General features: G+C 36.7%; 1 protein-coding gene across 1 annotated transcript in view; it reads right to left on the reverse strand.

Annotated features, from left to right (window-relative positions):
- PIK3C2G (phosphatidylinositol-4-phosphate 3-kinase catalytic subunit type 2 gamma) overlaps positions 1–18,154 on the reverse strand; it is a 669,174-nt gene that overhangs the window by 580,989 nt on the left and 70,031 nt on the right. The gene's annotated exons all lie outside the window — the stretch shown is intronic.

Consider the following 18,154-nt stretch of genomic DNA (forward strand, 5'->3'; position numbering starts at 1 on the left):
CTACAATGCAGAATACCTGGGTTCGATCCCTGGGTTGGGAAGATCCCCTGGAGAAGGAAATGGCAACCCACTCCAGTGTTCTTGCCTGGAAAATCCCATGGACAGAGGAGCCTGGTAGGCTACAGTCCATGGGGTCGCAAAGAGTTGGACACGACTGAGCGACTTCACTTTCCCCCTCCTTAAGCCTCTCCTGTTCAGGAAGCTTCCATAAGCCTCTTATCATTCTCCATCAGAGGGCAGACAAACAGAAAACCACAATCACAGAAAACTAACCAATCTGATCACATGGATCACAGCCTTGTCTAACTCAATGAAACTATGAGCCACACCTTGTAGGGCCACCCATGACGGATGGGTCATGGTGGAGAGTTCTGATAAAACGTGGTCCACTGGAGAAGGGAATGGCAAACCACTTCAGTATTCTTGCCTTGAGAACCACATGAACAGCATGAAAAGGCAAAAAGATAGGACACTGAAAGATGAACTCCTCAGATTGATAGGTGCCCCGTGGAGATCAGTGGAGAAAAAACTATAGAAAGAATGAAGAGATGGAGCCAAAGCAAAAACAGCACACAGTTGTGGATGTGACTAGTGATGGAAGTCTGATGCTGTAAAGAGCAATATTGCATAGGAACCTGGAATGTTAGGTACATGAATCAAGGCAAATTGGAAGTGGTCAAACAAGAGATGGCAAGAGTGAACATTGACATTTTAAGAATCAGTGAACTAAAATGGGGACCGGAATGGGTGAATTTAACTCAGATGACCATTATATCTACTACTGTGGGCAGGAATCCCTTAGAAGAAATGGAGTGGCCATCATAGTCAACAAAAGAGTCCAAAATGCAGTACTTGGATGCAGTCTCAAAAATGACAGAATGATCTCTGTTCATTTCCAAGGCAAACCATTCAATATCACAGTAATCCAAGTCTATGCCCTGACCAATAATGCTGAAGAAGCTGAAGTTGAACGGTTCTATGAAGAACTACAAGGCCTTCTAGAACTAACACCCCCCAAAAAGATATCCCTTTCATTATAGGGAACTGGAATGCAAAAATAGGAAGTCAAAAGATACCTGGAGTAATGGGCAAATTTGGCCTTGGAATACAAAATGAAGCAGGGCAAAGGCTAATAGAGTTTTGCCAAGAGAACACACTGGTCATAGCAAACACCCTCTTCCAACAACACAAGAGAAGACTCTACACATGGACATCACCAGATGGTCAATACTGAAATCAGATTGATTATATTCTTTGCAGCCAAAGATGGAGAAGCTCTATACTGTCAGCAAAAACAAGACCAGGAGTGGACTGTGGCTCAGATCATGAACTCCTTATTGCCAAATTCAGACTTAAATTGAAGAAAGTGGGGAAAACCACTAGACCATTCAGGTATGACTTAAATTAATTCCCTTAGGACTATATAGTGGAAGTGACAAATAGATTTAAGGGATTAGATCAGATAGACAGAGTGCCTAAAGAACTATGGACAGAGGTTCATGATATTGTACAGGAGGCATTGATCAAGACCATCCCCAAGAAAAATAAATGCAAAAAGGCAAAATGGTTGTCTGAAGAGGCCTTACAAACAGATGTGAAAAGAAGAGAAGCAAAAGTCAAAGGAGAAAAGGAAAGATCCATTGTAGTAAATTATAGTAAATTGAGAGGTGATAGTCCAGTGTTACTTTCTGCTGGTAACTTTGGCTTGGCTATATTACTCTACAAAGATCAGAAATCTTGTTAGGTAGTGCTGTACAAGCAGCTTTCTTGCCAGCTTCTTATGACCACTCTCTTTTCTTATGCCTTCGGGTTTATGTGGAGTAAGTGTCCCAAGATTTTTTTTCCCCCTTAGATACTACACCATTCTTTGTTGTTTCCCCTAAATCCTGTAAGTAGTATCTTTACTAATACGTCTTAAGTCATCTATGTTTAATATTGCATATATTTTAATGAATTAGATAAATAGAAGTTGAAGAGAAAATTAGTAAATTGGAATATAGATCTGACAGAGCTACATAGAATACTGCATGGTCTGCAAAGACTAAAAAGGAAATACATGAAATGTTGGTTATATGTCATAGTACATCCAAAGAGAATGCTAAAACATATCCAGTTGAGTTCTAGAAGAATAAAATAGAAAGTTGAGAGGCTATAATTAAATAAATATTAGATTGAGGGCTTTATATACTTGAACAAAAACACAGAAATCCTAAATAAAAAGAAGTTAAACAAAATACATGCACAAACACATGATCATAAAACTGAAAATAGCAAATGCAAGATAAAGATCCTAGAGGAAAAAAAGTAAACAAGCAAGTAGAAATTACCTTCAGAGTCTGACAGTAGCGATAGCAACAATGAAAGGCAAAAGAAAATGGAATTATCATTTCAGAGGGCAAATACATACCAACCAACATATTCAAAGAAATTTTCTTTCAGTATCAAGAGATAAGTAAAGACAATTTCACACAAAATAAGCATAGAGCTTACTTCCACTAGATTATCACTAAAGGAACTTACAAAGATGTAATTTCAGAAGAAGGAATTTATTCTACGGGGGAAATCTGAAATATAATTGACAACAGTGAACATTTGTATGATGAGGATAAATTTTTAAAAAATGACTTGGGCTATAGAAACTGATGATAGTAATGCCATGTGATTCTAAAGATTAAGGAACAGAATTATATTACTGATATCATTATTGTGAGATTTAAAAGATGTAGGGTTTACAAAAGTTCATATTATATTTTTGGGCTCTCCTGATGGCTCAGATGGTAAAGAGTCTGCCTCAATGTGGGAGACCTGAGTTCGATTCTTGGGTGGAATATCCCCTGGGGAAGGAAATGGCGACCGACTCCAGTATTCTTGCCTGGAAAATCCCATGGATAGAGGAGCTTGGCAGGCTACAAAGAGTTGGACATTTAGACTGAGAGACTAACACATTATAGTTTTACCTAAAAAAAGTATTTTAAAAGGGTATTAGTCCCATAATTAGATTCCTTTCATCATAAGTATATTTGGTTCCCATATGTTTTATTTTTAGCTTGTCTTATAATTTACCTTCAACTTTATTTTTGGTAATGTATCCATTTTCTATTTTGGTATTCTGTGTGAGATATTTTAGTCCTGGATTTGAACCAATGCAGTAGTTTGAGGATGTAAATCTTGATTTCTTATGTTTGGATGTATTCAAAATGATTGAAACTCATAATCTAATTATGTCTTGTGTCATTTTAAAAATAAAAACTTCACCCCCAAAATAAAATTTGATTACTTAGAAAGGTTTTAAAAACTGGTGATTTGGAGCACAAGTTCAGCTACAGAATTTTAGCTTGTTTTTTTCTAACTTTGTGCTTGAGTGCCTTTAAAAGGGGGGTAGGCATTCACTCCTCAGTTACCCATCACTGGCAGAACCCCTTTTTGCTTTATCTCAGCCTATTTCATATCATTTTGCACATTTGTTTTACTTGCCTAATACTTAAATGCATTTGAATTCTTGATTGGTGACTTACAAGATGGCAACTATCTGAAAAATATGTACTCCAGCTTATGAAATTTTGAAAATTCTATAAATGTACGTTCCATTTTCTAAGAAAATCCAAAGTGTAATATTAATGGCAAAATTTGTTGAAAACATATATTTGCTGAATTTTGAAGTGTGATCATGGGCTAATTATTTAATCCTTCCCAGAATCTTCTTAGCATGCATAAAATATGCATAATAATTGCCCTGTCCATTTCATATAGCATACTATATAGATTTCTATTACCAATGTTTTTGCCCTAAGATGTCTGATATGTACTTAAGAAGGTTAGAAGTCATCACTCCTAACAAGTAATAAGCTGAACAAACTAAAACATCAACAACTTTTCTTAGATCCATCAGAAGGATAACGTCACAGGGCAAACCAATGCATCAAAATTAAAGAGACAGGAAAACAGTGAATCACAGCTTATCAGAATGGAAACCAGCAAGCCGAACCTCTGGAGACCAGCACCTGGATAGAAAAACCTGAACTGTAACTAAAGAATTGTGGGAGCTCACTGTGGACAAGTGTGAGAGTGAAAATATCCAGGAGAACCCAGTCATAAGGAAGCCCCTATACTTTTGTGAGTTTTACTCTCAGAAGATCTATCAGATACTTACACTGTGTATCCAAGAAAAAAAAAAAAAAAAAAAAACAGAAACAAAACCCTTATGGCAAGAGGAAAGGACAGGAAGCATTTTGAAACATGCTGGATCATTCTCTTCTTCTTAACAAGGCCTGCCCTTAGAAGAAAACTATTTTACCAGAACCTGACCTGGAAAGAAAAGGACTTCAAGGTATAATAATTAAGGGGTATAGAGGAACTATAAGTGGAACCATTTTGCGTGAACATTTTAGAATAAATATATCATTGAAAAATAAAACATCTCTCCATAGAGACCATCTAAAAAACTATTTCACATTCATATCCAGTCACTCCTGTTTTCCCTTTTTTAATGCTCAGTAATGTCACTAATATCTTATACAATATGTTTCTTACTTAATAAATTGAATGGCTATTAAGATAATCAATTTACTCTCAAATAGAATGTATTTTGAATTTAAATCATCTTTTCTTTTCGGGTTTTCCCACTCCTGTTAACAACGCAGTTAATATCCCGGTGTTACAGACCTGAAAGCTTTTTTATTATCTTCAGTCCATTCTTTTTCTGCAAACAAATTTTCACAAATATTTCTCAGAATTTCTCATTCATTTTCATTTCCATTGATTAGCTCCAGGTTTATTACCATCTATGGTATTCTGAACATCTTTGAACATCTTTTGTTTCTGTATATTAATTAAAGGCTTCCCTGGTAGCTCAGTCAGTAAAGAGTCTGCCTGCAGTTCAGGAGACCCAAGTTCAATCCCTGGGTCAGGAAGATCAATTGGAGAAGGAAATGGCAGCCCACTCCTATATTCTTGCCTGGTGAATTCCATGGACAGAGGAGCTAATTCTGTTCAGATTCAACAAGACTTGACTGAAATATTAAAGCTTACTTGTTATCACTGATAATTGAAAAATAGAGCACCACAGACTGAGGGCTATGCTTAGCTGGGATGGAGGTGGATATGTGAATTGTAGCCACATAAACTAGTCCCTGAGAAGCAGCTGGCTTGTCTAGGCCTGAAGTCTACTGGAGAACTACTGCTTAACTTTAATCCTCCAAATGGTCACTATGACAACTGAAAATCTTGGGGACAGTGAAGAGTGAGAACAAATCCAGGCTTTTGGGAACCAGGCTAATGGTAGAAATGGTTTTTAAAAATGTGTCCATGTAGAGCAAAAAACAAAACAAGGCACTGATAATGTGTAAAAAAACAGTTTCTTGAGAAAGACAATTGTCAACTCTGTTCCTTTATGATTGTATTGTATTTTCAAATATTCCTGTAACAAAATACAGTTCCCTCTGCAGCTTGTATGGAGCATAGCTAAATAATGTCATCATTGAATAAGGAAAACAAATCCAAGAATAAGGACCATGAGACTGCACAGATTTGCAAAAGGAAATTCTCTTTCAGATTCTCATGAGAAGTTTTCTGTTCTCAGCTGGAGTTCCTTTGGGAAAAACTTAATTATGAGTGACAGCACAAATATTTGCTTAGGTAAATAAATAATGTCTATCAGAAACAAAGGATCTCTCTGTAATGGAAGTTATAATAAGTTGGCTATGTATATCTCATCTATTAAAAGTAAAAATTCAGCAATTAACCTTGGTTTGATTGTGAACTCTCAAAATTGTCAAACAACAAATCAGTGAATGACAAGTGTAAGCCTGATATAGGGTAATGTGCTGTGTGTTATAGGACTATTGTTGCTGATCAGTTGCTAAGTCATGTTCGATTCTTTGCGACCCCATGGATTGCAGCACATCAGGCCTCCCTGTCCCTCACCATCTCCCAACGTTTGCCCAAATTCATGCCCATCGAATTGGTAATGCCATCCAAGCAACTCATCCTCTGCCTCCCTCTTCTCCTTTTGCCTCCAGTCTTCCCCATCATCAGGGTCTTTTCCAGTGAGTTGACTGTTCACAGCAGGTGGCCTAAGTATTGTAGGGCTATAATTTGTTTTTAAATTTGATTTCTGTTACATTTTTGGTTTTGGTGCATAGCACTAACAAAACTGATTTAAAAAATCAGTTTCACAAATTTTAAGAACAAGAATCATTTAGCTTTGAGGTAAAATATCTTATTCCAATCTACTCCAATTGGAGTAGAAAGAACACTGGGATTATGTATAAAAGAAATGGTATAGCTTAAATTCTAACTTCTACTTACTAAGAATATTTCTCTGGGTTGCATACTTACAATCCCCTCTGAGTCTCAGTGTGCATGCCTATAAGCTGGAAAGAATGCAATCTGTAATACCTATTCATGCAGTTATTAAAGTAAGCAGAAATATTTTACTTAATATGTTTTTTAGAATTTCCAAAACCTACGGCACTTTGGCTTAACAAACCATCTTAAAAACCAAGTGTGGGGTAGGAGGGAGGCTCAAGAGGAAGGGAATAGGTGTGTGCTCATAGATGATTCACATTGTTGTACAACAGAAACTATCACGACATTATAAAGGAATATCCTTCAATTAAAACAAAAATAAACCAAATGTGGAAAATTTTGTGCAAACAGTTATCTCTCTTCTCCAGAGATCCAAGCGAATGTTTTCTCAAAAAATCTTTCATATATCAATTTGAAATCTGTTTTGTAAGAAAAACACTCACACACAGAAACAAACAACAAAAACTTAACTTTGTTCTGAAAATCTATAGATAAGACAAACCGCATGTTCCACCAGCTGTGTCTTCTCTCACTAGCGTTAGACTTGTATAGCCAGCTCAGTCCTGGACAGCCCCAAGGGTCTCTTCAACTTAACATGTCTAAAAATGGAAGCATCTGCTCCTTCAAACTGCTTCTCAGAGTGAATTTTTGTTGTTGTTGTCCAGTTGCTAAGTCATGTCTGACTCTCTGTGACCCCATGGACTGTAGCCTGCCAGGCTCCTCTGTCGAAGGCAAGAACACTGGAGTGAGTTGCCATTTCGTTCTCCAGGGAATCTTCCTGGATCGGGGATTAAACCCATGTTTCCTGCATTAGCAGTCAGATTCTTTACCACTGAGCCACTAGGGAAGCCTCATAGTGAAATTAAACAACAAAAACCTGTTAATGACACCACCCTCAACCTAACCATTTAAATCAGAAATTAATACTCATCTAAGGTTTACTCTCCCTTCTTCATACTATCTCTGTAGATTTTCTGATTTTTGTTGGCTGTATATTGATATTTCTCAAAACAACATTCCCTTGATTTCATTGCTACTTTAATTCAGAACCTTTGAAAATATAAGATGGCCTTTTAAGAAGTGTTCCTGCTTCTACTTCTTCAGCTTCTCTTACCTCCTTTATTTAGTGTCACCAAACTATTTTATATTACTTCCCAGAGTGGAGTATAAATAATAAAAATAAATAATATATATAAATAAAGAAATATAGGTGATTACTCTCCTACTTAAAAATTCTGGATAACTATGTGTACAGGATAATGTCTTTAGCATACCAGATAAAGTCACCCAGAATTCTCCTTGTGTTTCATTTATTTTTTATTGGATTGTAGTTGCTTTACAATGTTGTGTTAGCTTCTGCTGTACAGCAAAGTAAATCAACCATACATACACATATATCCCCTCTTCCTTGGATTTTGTTCTCATTTAGGTCACCACAGAGCACTGAGTAAAGTCTTCTGTGCTATATAGTAGGTTCTCATTAGTTATCTATTTTATGTAAGTATCAATAGTGTATATATGTCAATCCCAATCTCCCAGTCCATCCCACACCTGCTCCTCCTGGTATACATGCATTTGTTCTCTGTATTTGTGTCTCTATTTCTGTTTTGCAAATAAGTTCATCTATACCATTTTTCTAGAGTCCACACATACGCATTAATATATATCTGTTTTAATCTTTTTGACTTACTTTACTCTATATGACAGGCCCTAGGTCCAACCATGTCTCTGCAAAAGGCACAATTTCCTTCTCTTTTACGGCTGAAAGTGAAAGTCATTCAGTTGTGTCTGACTCTTTGGAACTCATGTCCATGGAATTCTCCAGGCCAGAATACTGGAGTAGGTATTATACTGGTAGCCGTTCCCTTCTCCAGGGAATCTTGCCAACCCAGGGACTGAACCCAGGTCTTACACACTGTAGGTGGATTCCTTACCAGCTGACCACCAGGGAAGCCTTTTATGGCTGAGTAACATTTGATTGTATATAGATACTACATCTTCTTTATATACCCAGGGAAAACCATAATTCAGAAAGATACATGCACCCCCGTGTTCTTTGAAGCACTATTTACAATAGCCAGATCATGGAAGCAACTAAATGTCTCAATGTCTTTAAAAAAAAAAACAAAACTATTTTACATAAGAATATAGCTGATTATATAAAGAAAGCTGAGCACCAAAGAATTGATGCTTTTGAACTGTGGTGTTGGAGAAGACTCTTGAGAGTCCCTTGGACTGCAAGGAGATCCAACCAGCCCATCCTAAAGGAAATCAGTATTAAATATTCATTGGAAGGACTAATGTTGAAGCTGAAACTCCAATTCTTTGGCCACCTGATGTGAAGAGCTGACTTATTTGAAAAGACCCTGATGCTGGGAAAGATTGAGAGCAGGAGGAGAAGGGGATGACAGAGGATGAGATGGTTGGATGGCATCACCAACTCAATGGACATGAGTTTGAGTAAACTCCAGAGGTTGGTGATGGACAGGGAGGCCTGGCTTGCTGCAGTCCATAGGGTCGCAGAGTCGGACACGACTGGGCAACTAAACTGAACTGAACTGATAGCCGATTAACAATGTTATGATAGTTTCAGGTGAACAGAGAAGGGGCTCAGCCATACAAATACATGTATCCATTCTCCTTCAAAGTCCTCTCCCATCTGGACTGCCACAAAACATTGATCTTCTCCTTGTCTCTGAAATGAGCCTCAGCTCCCTCATCTTCATCCATTCTTTCCTCCCAAATAATGCAGAATTATTTCGGTGCCCAGTACCTCTCATCTACTTCCTACTTTCATGACTGTACTCAAGTTTTTCTCTGTAATACCTTCTCTACTGCTTTCCTACTTGTACTAATATGTGATTATTAACAATGTTGTAATCCACACATCAAATTTTGAAAGAGATGGGAATGTCAGACCACCTGACCTGCATCTTAAGATATCTATATGTAGGTCAGGAAGCAACAGTTAGAACTGGACATGGAACAACAGACTGGTTCCAAATAGGAAAAGGAGTACGTCAAGGCTGTATATAGTCAACCCTGCTTATTTAACTTATATGCAGAGTACATCATGAGAAACACTGGGCTGGAAGAAACACAAGCTGGAATCGAGATCGCCAGGAGAAATATCAATAACCTCAGATATGCAGATGACACCGTCGTTATGGCAGAAAGTGAAGAGGAACTAAAAAGCCTTTTGATGAAAGTGAAAGAGGAGAGTGAAAAAGGTGGCTTAAAGCTCAATATTCAGAAAACTAAGATCATGCCATCCGGTCCCATCACTTCATGGGAAATAGATGGGGAAACAGTGGAAACAGTGTCAGACTTTATTTTTTTGGGCTCCAAAATCACTGCAGATTGTGATTGCAGCCATGAAATTAAAAGATGCTTACTCCTTGGAAGGAAAGTTATGACCAACCTAGACAGCATATTAAAAAGCAGAGACATTACTTTGCCAACAAAGGTCTGTCTAGTCAAGCCTATGGTTTTTCCAGTGGTCATGTATGGATGTGAGAGTTGGACTATAAAGAAAGCTGAGCGCCAAAGAATTGATGCTTTTGAACTGTGGTGTTGGAGAAGACTCTTGAGAGTCCCTTGGACTGCAAGGAGATCCGACCAGTCCATCCTAGAGGCGATCAGTCCTGAGTGTTTATTGGAAAGACTGATGTTTAAGCTGAAATTTCAATACTTTGGTCACCTCAGTGAAGAGCTGACTCATTTGAAAAGACCCTGATGTTGGGAAAGATTGAAGGCAGGAGGAGAAGGGGATGACAGAGGACGAGATGGTTGGATGGAATCACTGACTCAGTGGAGATGAGTTTGAGTAAACTCCAGTAGTTGGTGATGGACAGGGAGGCCTGGTGTGCTATGGTCCATGGGGTCGCTAAGAGTCGGACATGACTGAGCGACTGAACTGAACTGACCAATGTTGTGGCATAAAGCCACATACATTTATTAATATCTTCTTACAGTTCCTCAGGTTGGAAGTCCAAAATCAATTTCACTGGTTTGAAATCAATTTGTCCACAAGGTCCTGTGCCTCAGAGTCACAAGGGGGCAAGTACTTTCCTTGCTTCTCCAAGCTTTCAGTGGCTGTCAATTTCTTTGGCTTGTGGTTGCATTATTTCAATGTCTGCTTCCATGGTCCCACTATCTTCTCCTCTTCTAACCAATATCCCTCTGCCTCATTCTTGTAAGGATACTTGTGACTACATTTAGTGCTCATCTGGTAAAGAATTTGCCTACAGTGCAGGAGATCCCAGTTTTATCCCTGGATTGGGAAGATCCCCTGGAGAATGAATGGCTACCCACTGCAGTATTCTTGCCTAGAGAATTCCATGGACAGAGGAGACTGGTGGGCTACAGTCCATGGGATCGCAAAGAGTCAGACTGGACTGAGCTACTAACACTTTGACTTCTTGAGTGATCATCTAGAGTAATATCAAGATTCTTCACTTACTCACAGCTGCAGGTACCCTTTTCCTGTACAATTTAACATTTACAGGTTCCAGAAGTTAATTAGAACTTGATATCTTTAGAGGCCATTATTCTATCTGTTGAGCTTCCCAGGTGGCTTAGTGGTAAAGAATCCACCTGCCAAAGCAGGAGACACAGGAGACATGGGTTCAATCCCTGGGTCGGGAAGATCCCCTGGAAAAAGAAATGGCACCCCACTCCAGTATTCTTGCCTGGGAAATCCCATGGACAGAGGAACCTGGCAGGCAACAGTTTATAGGGCAGCAATAGAGTTGGAAATGACTTAGTGACTAAAAAACAACATATATTATCATACTATACTAATTTAGCTATGTTTCTTTTATCTGTGCAGCCAAGGCACCTTATGTTTACTTAAATTTACATTTCATGTGTTGGGTTGGCCAAAAAGTTCATTTGGGTTTTTCCATAACATATTATGGAAAAAATCTGAGAGAATTTTTTGGCCAAATCAATATGAACATTCAGTTCAGTTCAGGTGCTCAGTCATGTCCAATTCTGTGACCCTAAGATTGCAGAATGCCAGGCTTCCCTGTCCATCACCAACTCCCAGAGCTTGTTCAAATTCCTGTCCATCAAGTTAGTGATGCCATCCAACTATCTCATCCTCTGTTTTCCCCTTCTCCTTCTGCCTTCAGTCTTTCCCAGCATTATGATCTTTTCTAATATGAGCATTAGATCTTGCTTAAGGTGAAAGGAACGACCCAGTGGCTTAGTGGTAAAAAATCTGCCTGGAATGCTGGAGACACAAATTTGATCCCTGGGTCAGGAAGATCCCATAGAGGAGGGCATGGCACCCCACTCCAGTATTCTTGCTTGGAGAATTCCATGGACAGAGAAGTGTGGTGGACTATGGTCCATGGGGTTGCAAAAAGTCAGACACAAAGTCATTTAGTTAGCGACTAAACAACAACGTCTATACATGCTTATCTATTACTGTGAAATGTGATCTTATCACCATTAATACATCAGTCTTAATCTGAAAATTTTATTTTACTTAGAATATTTATTTCTAAAGGGTAGTGAAAGTGAGAAAATATGAGCAACATATCTTTCTCATATTTATATTGTTCAGCAATATTATTTCTGAAGAATATGGACTTGATCTGGCCTCCTGTTGGAGCAGCTCTGTTGCAAAAGAAAAACTGTTTTTGAAGACCACAGCCACTTTTGCAAATACTGACCAATTTCAAATGATTAAGAAAGAACTAACTAACATTTTAGCCAACATACAACTGCTGAGAAAAACTAAAGTAGCTTCAGAGATTTCTTGTGTTTGTGGAAAGAGGACATAATTTCTAGAAGAGACAAAAAGGGTGACTAGCTGAGTTGTAATTACTGTTAGCTATCCTATTTTAACTATTATGAACGTTGTGGGAAGCTAAAACCTTATGAAACAATAAACACCTCAAGAATAATTTAAAACAGTAAAATAAATACTGAACCATTACCTTGAAAAGATAATTGCAATTATAAGTATACATGCTGAGAAAAATTAGCAAAGCCATTCAATTATTTAGTCTCACATATGCTTTGAAAACCCTTGAAAATTGGGGAGGTATTCATCATTTTTCTTTTACCACAAAAGGCCCATGCAATTTAGTTAATTACTACTATTACATATTGAATAAAACATTTCTTTAGTATATGATACCCAAGTGAAAGATTCTCTCTAAACGCTTGTTCTAAAAGTGATTTAGCTTTATAAAGGCATAACTGTCATAGGTCAATTATATTAATGATGTCAACTGACTTTTTAAATTGCTTGGGAATATAAAGATGAATATAAACATCTTTACCTTGTTTAGATGCAAGTTGTATACACACACCTATCATACAGAAAAATTATATATTATAAATATATTAATATATAAATGCTTATTGTAACATAGAACAGTAGTGGTTCATAAAGGTGAAGTTTATTATGATGAGGATTATGTTGAGTTGTAAAGTCTACTGTAAAAGTTATCAAACTTTATCTTTTTCTGTAAATTGAAATTAAAGTATAAGGTATTTCATGACAGTATCAACAAACAAGAAGGCACTCTTCTTCATAGTCACCATTATTCATTTTATCAGAAGTTTTATACTGATAGTATTGCAATATCTTCATGATTTGTTTAGAGTAATGTCTGGATTAAATAATTTCTTTGGAAGAGGTTTTAGAGGATTTGTGATGGCAGAGGAATTGTTTTTGATCTCTGGCTGGGAATGTTATCTGTGTTAATTTTGCCATGATGAATTGCATAAAGTGCTTTGAGAAGGGAAAAAAGATAGAGCTTAGCAATCAAATGTTGTTGTTCTGTAAAATGTTACCTTTAGAGTCCTTACTTAACCCCGGTATAATATACAAATTTCCATATAGCTGTTTGAAAATATGGACTTTGTGAGATTAGGATATCATTTTCTTCTTCTTAAAAAAACCCACTACTCTTCCATGGTGAATTTCCGTATTAGCATGTAAAAGTATTCAGAAGTAATTCCATCTTAAAAATATTTGTTTCTTCTACGACTTCTACTCCTTAAGTAACTTGCATTATAATTAGAGGTAAGATGAGTACCTTGACTCTGATTTAAAATAATCCATTTGTATATGGATACTTACCGTGCTATGAATAAATCAACAAATGCACTCTCCTTGGTAAATAATCCCATGGGACTAACAGAACTGACACTTAAAAGTTCAGTTACGAAAAATCATTAAACTGGGTTTTTTCTCTTTGGATTTGGATTTGTTTTGTTTGTTTGTTTGTTTGTTTTTTGCCTAGGAAGACTTTCCCTTCTTCAAGATTATTTGTAAGATTCCATATACATGTCAACTTGACCCTTTTCTAGTTTAATTTTCATGCTAAGATTTTTAATATTCATAATTTATTTTTCTGCATATGGGGTACAAACATAATTTATTAGTCAATGACTTTTTCTAAAAAATTTTATATCTGTACAGTTTAATGATAGCACATATTAAAAACTTTATATTCAATTTCTACACTTTAAATTTTCTTCTATTAATGAATATATCAGTCTAGTCCTAGTAAAATAGCATTTAATTATTTTTTGGTATGATTTGGCTCATAAGAGATGTTTTTTATTATTTTGCCTAAAAATTTCCCAATTATTTGTGTATATTTCCTTTTCCAAAACAGGTTGTCCACTTTCAATTAAACCATCTTTGTTGGGATTCTAATAGTCATTATATTTTACTTTCAGATTAATTTGATAGTAATTACACCATTGAGTCTTTCTGTTTATATTTGTTTACATAGTCAAAACTTGCTTTATAATATTCAATAAAGAATGAGAATTCATAGTATAAGTAGGATACATTCCCTTTTAGTTTTACTCTTCTTTGCATCCTTTTCCCCCTCAGTCTTTCTTTGTGAAAAGGACTGTATTTCTATTGTGTTAGAAGTTATTAATGATACTCACCTCATGAAGTTTCCCAAAGAATTAAATGCTGTACACCTGGAAAACACATTTTAAAATTGCTTGTTGCCGTCTCTGGGGTCGCACAGAATTGGACATGACTGAAGTGACTTAGCTTAGCTTAGCTTACTGTGTTAAATGCATGTTAGCTGCTATTTTTATTGTTTGAAACTATTGCTTTCGTTATGATTATCTTTTATCTGACCACCTACTGAATGGCTTTAATGCATGCTAATAGTGTAGATAATAAAACTATATAGAAAACTATCATTTGTAGATAAAAATCATTTTGTCTCTTCTTTCTCATATGTGCTATTTCCTCATTGTGTTTGATAGGACTACTGGTTCTATGCTAAAGAGTAACAGACAGTATCTTCTTTGTAGAGGAAAATCAGGAGCAATAATTATATAGACATTTTTTTATATTTGGATTTTTAAAAATTATAACCTTTATAATATTAAGAAATCCCCTATTTTTAGATTACAAAAGTCATTTTTTTAAAGTAACTGTTAAATTTCATGAAATGCTTTAGAAAGCATGTTACACATGTAGTTTTTCTCTTTTATCTTTGTAATTTATTAGAATAGTCTACCAAATGTCCTGGTGTTCACCCAATTTGACATTTTTAGAATATATTCTACTCGCTCATGATGCTTGGCTCTTTAAATAGATTTCTGGATTTGATTTGCTCTTACACTTAGGACCTGGGATCTGTATTCATAAGTGACATTGGTTATTTCTTTTTTCTTGGTGTGTCTGTGTATACCATTTATGTCTGGTTTGGATTATGATAGACACAGAAATGGTCTTCCTGGTGGCTCAGCAGGTAAAGAATTCTTCCTGCAATGTAGATGTGAGAGATGCAGTTTCAGCCCCTGGGTTGGAGATATTCCCCTGGAGGAGAAAATGGCAACCCACTCCTGTATTTTTGCCTGAAAAATCCCATGGACAAAGGAGTCTGGCGGGCTACAGTCCAAGGGGTCACAAAGAGTTGGACATTACTGAGTACACACAGCAAAAAAACACAGAAATGAGTTGGGAATTATTTCATCTTTTCAAGATCTGGAACAGGATAATGTAGAACAAAGATACTCTCTCCCCTTGGATATTTGTTGTTATTCCATTACCGTGAATTTGAGGGTTTTGATGGAAATTATCCATCTACTCTTAATAGAAACTACAGAAAAATGAGATTAGCTGAGAAGGCCTGGTTAACCTAACTTTAGAGAAACAAAACTAAACAAAAATATAACAACATTCATGAATACCGGATATGTAATTGATTGCAATTGATTGCTTATTTTAGTGTTAAATGTCCATCTCTTATGACCAGAATCTGTCAGTACTTTGTTCATTGATAGATTTTTAGTACCGAGAATAGTGCCAAGCACATGCTGCTGCTGCTGCTAAATCGCTTCAGTCGTGTCAGACTCTGTTGGACCCCATAGACGGCAGCCCACCAGGCTCCCCGTCCCTGGGATTCTCCAGGCAAGAACACTGGAGTGGGTTGCCATTTCCCTCTCCAATGCATGAAAATGAAAAGTGAAAGGGAAGTCGCTCAGTCGTGTCCGACTCTTCGCGACCCCATGGACTGCAGCCCACCAGGCTCCTCCGTCCATGGGGTTTTCCAGGCAAGGGTACTGGAGTGGGGTACCATTTAGTAGACCTTTAATAAATTTATGTTCATTAAATAAATGAATAAGGTAATAAATGCCTTTTGTTTGGTTGGGAATGGATGTTTCTTTAGGGAGATTTGAGAAAATTCTTAGTATAATTGTCTTTCAGAATATTTTATTTTTAGCAACCTTTATGTGATACTGAAAAAAATATATATGTATAGACACTCTGTTTCTTAGAAAAGTTTATGCATGATTATATTCTGTTTGAGAGTCCCTTGGACTGCTAGGAGATCCAACCAGTCAATCCTAAGGAGATCAGTCCTGGGTGTTCATTGGAAGGACTGATGTTGAAACTGAAACTCTAATACTTTGGCCACCTGATGCAAAGAGCTGACTCATTTGAAAAAACCCTGATGCTGGCAAAGATTGAGGGCAGGAGGAGAAGGGAACGACAGAGGATGAGATGGCTGGATGGCATCACCGACTCAATGGACATGGGTTTGGGGAAACTCCGGGAGTTGGTGACGGACAGGGAGGCCTGGCCTGCTGCGGTTCATGGGATCGCAAAGAGTCAGACATGACTGAGCGACTGAACTGACTAACTGACTGATATTCTCTTTGTTCAGGTTTATAAACTTCACTCTATTTCAATCCCATATTGCTTTCTTAACTAAATATACTTTGGGATCCAGTGGACATAGGGAAGAATCAGCTGCAATGAGAAAATGCCAATAACAACCTTCCATATGTTATTTTCGGTGTCATGCTTGTTATGAAGTTAAGTTGTTCCTTCCTATCACTAGATATATTAAACTTTCTAAAGACATAAATCAGAAATTTCTTAGGAAATTTCTCCCAAAAGAGGAAAGCCATTTAATTCTAAAGTATAATAAATCAGCTGGTAAACATCATTAAAAAATCATTCTTGTTACTTTTAATACAGTGGCATGGATTAAATAGAGAGCAGTGCTTATTTTAAAAATACTTTATAATTTGTAATAAAAGGGAAAATCTAAGTTATTCATCTGTTGCCTTGTTAATCCCACAAATCGTCATATTCCATCTTGCCTTTTTTTCTTTATGGAGTCTATTTCTTCTTTTGGAATAGACGCATCTCCCTGATCCCCAATCACTTTTTCTTCCCTCTCCATAGGTCCTGTTCATGTTTCAAACTTTACCTACTTTTTGAAGACTCTTCTATCCTCTGGTCTACTTTCTCCAGCTCTTCATCAAAGCTCCATTTTAGCAATGATAATATTTATTATAATTCTATTTCCATTTTCCCCCTAGTAGATTGTAGACTTTAACAGGGCAGAAAAATTTTTATTTAATACTTTAATTGTTGACCATTTTAATTAAACTCAATATAACCTTAACAAGGAGTACAGTTAATCAATGTTTATTAAATAAATGCATTTTTAAGAAGCATGTGTTTCTACAATAGACCCAGCCTAGAAATGAAACTTCTTTACCTGGGTCTTAAAATGTAGTCCACAAAGTTTGAATCATTCTCTTTTTGTTGTTGTACTCTTTTCTCAACTCTCAAATTTATACATATACAAATGAGGAGAAAGAAAGGTAAGAAAGTATTAATAATTTGGATTCTTGGAGTAGCAAGGACCATTGACAAAAAAAAAAAAAAAAAAAGGGTAACAGAGTGGTAATTGTGCATATCAGGTTTACCCTTTTATTTCATAGCAGGAGTGAATTATATCAGAACAGCCCTTCCAAATGTTCTTTTTTTAAATGTCTTTTTCCTAATTATAAAGTATTACATAAGGGCTTTCCAGGTGGCACTAGTAGTAAAGAACCTGCCTGCCAATGCAAGAGGTATAAGATATGTGAGCTTGATCCCTGGGTCAGAAAGAGCTGGTAGAAGAGGGCATGGCAACCCACTCCAGTATTCTTGCCTGGAAATTCCCATGGACAGAGGAGGCTGGCAAGCTACAGTCTATAGGGTCGAAAAGAGTCGGACACAACTGATGCAACTTAGCACACAGGCACATCTCACCTTGTATTTCACAGGAAAGAAAATTCCAAGAAAATGTAGCCTCAGCTATTACTAGGAAAAAAAGCAAAACTAATCCAGTTATAGGAAATTTACAGGAATGTTTACCCATCCTCTAAAAACTCTTCATGAAGGAAGATCATTTTTCTAGGTTCTAGGAGAAGGTAGATACTTTAGGTACATGAAAGTTGAATATGAGGAACTAAGCTTCCGTTAAGCTCTTAACTACTGGCTAAATAAATCTTTGTGTATCTAAATAGTAAGTCCACTTATTTTTTTTTTTTTCAGAGACATGTT

Source organism: Bos javanicus, chromosome 5, assembly GCF_032452875.1.
Source record: "Bos javanicus breed banteng chromosome 5, ARS-OSU_banteng_1.0, whole genome shotgun sequence".
Lineage (NCBI taxonomy): Eukaryota > Metazoa > Chordata > Mammalia > Artiodactyla > Bovidae > Bos > Bos javanicus.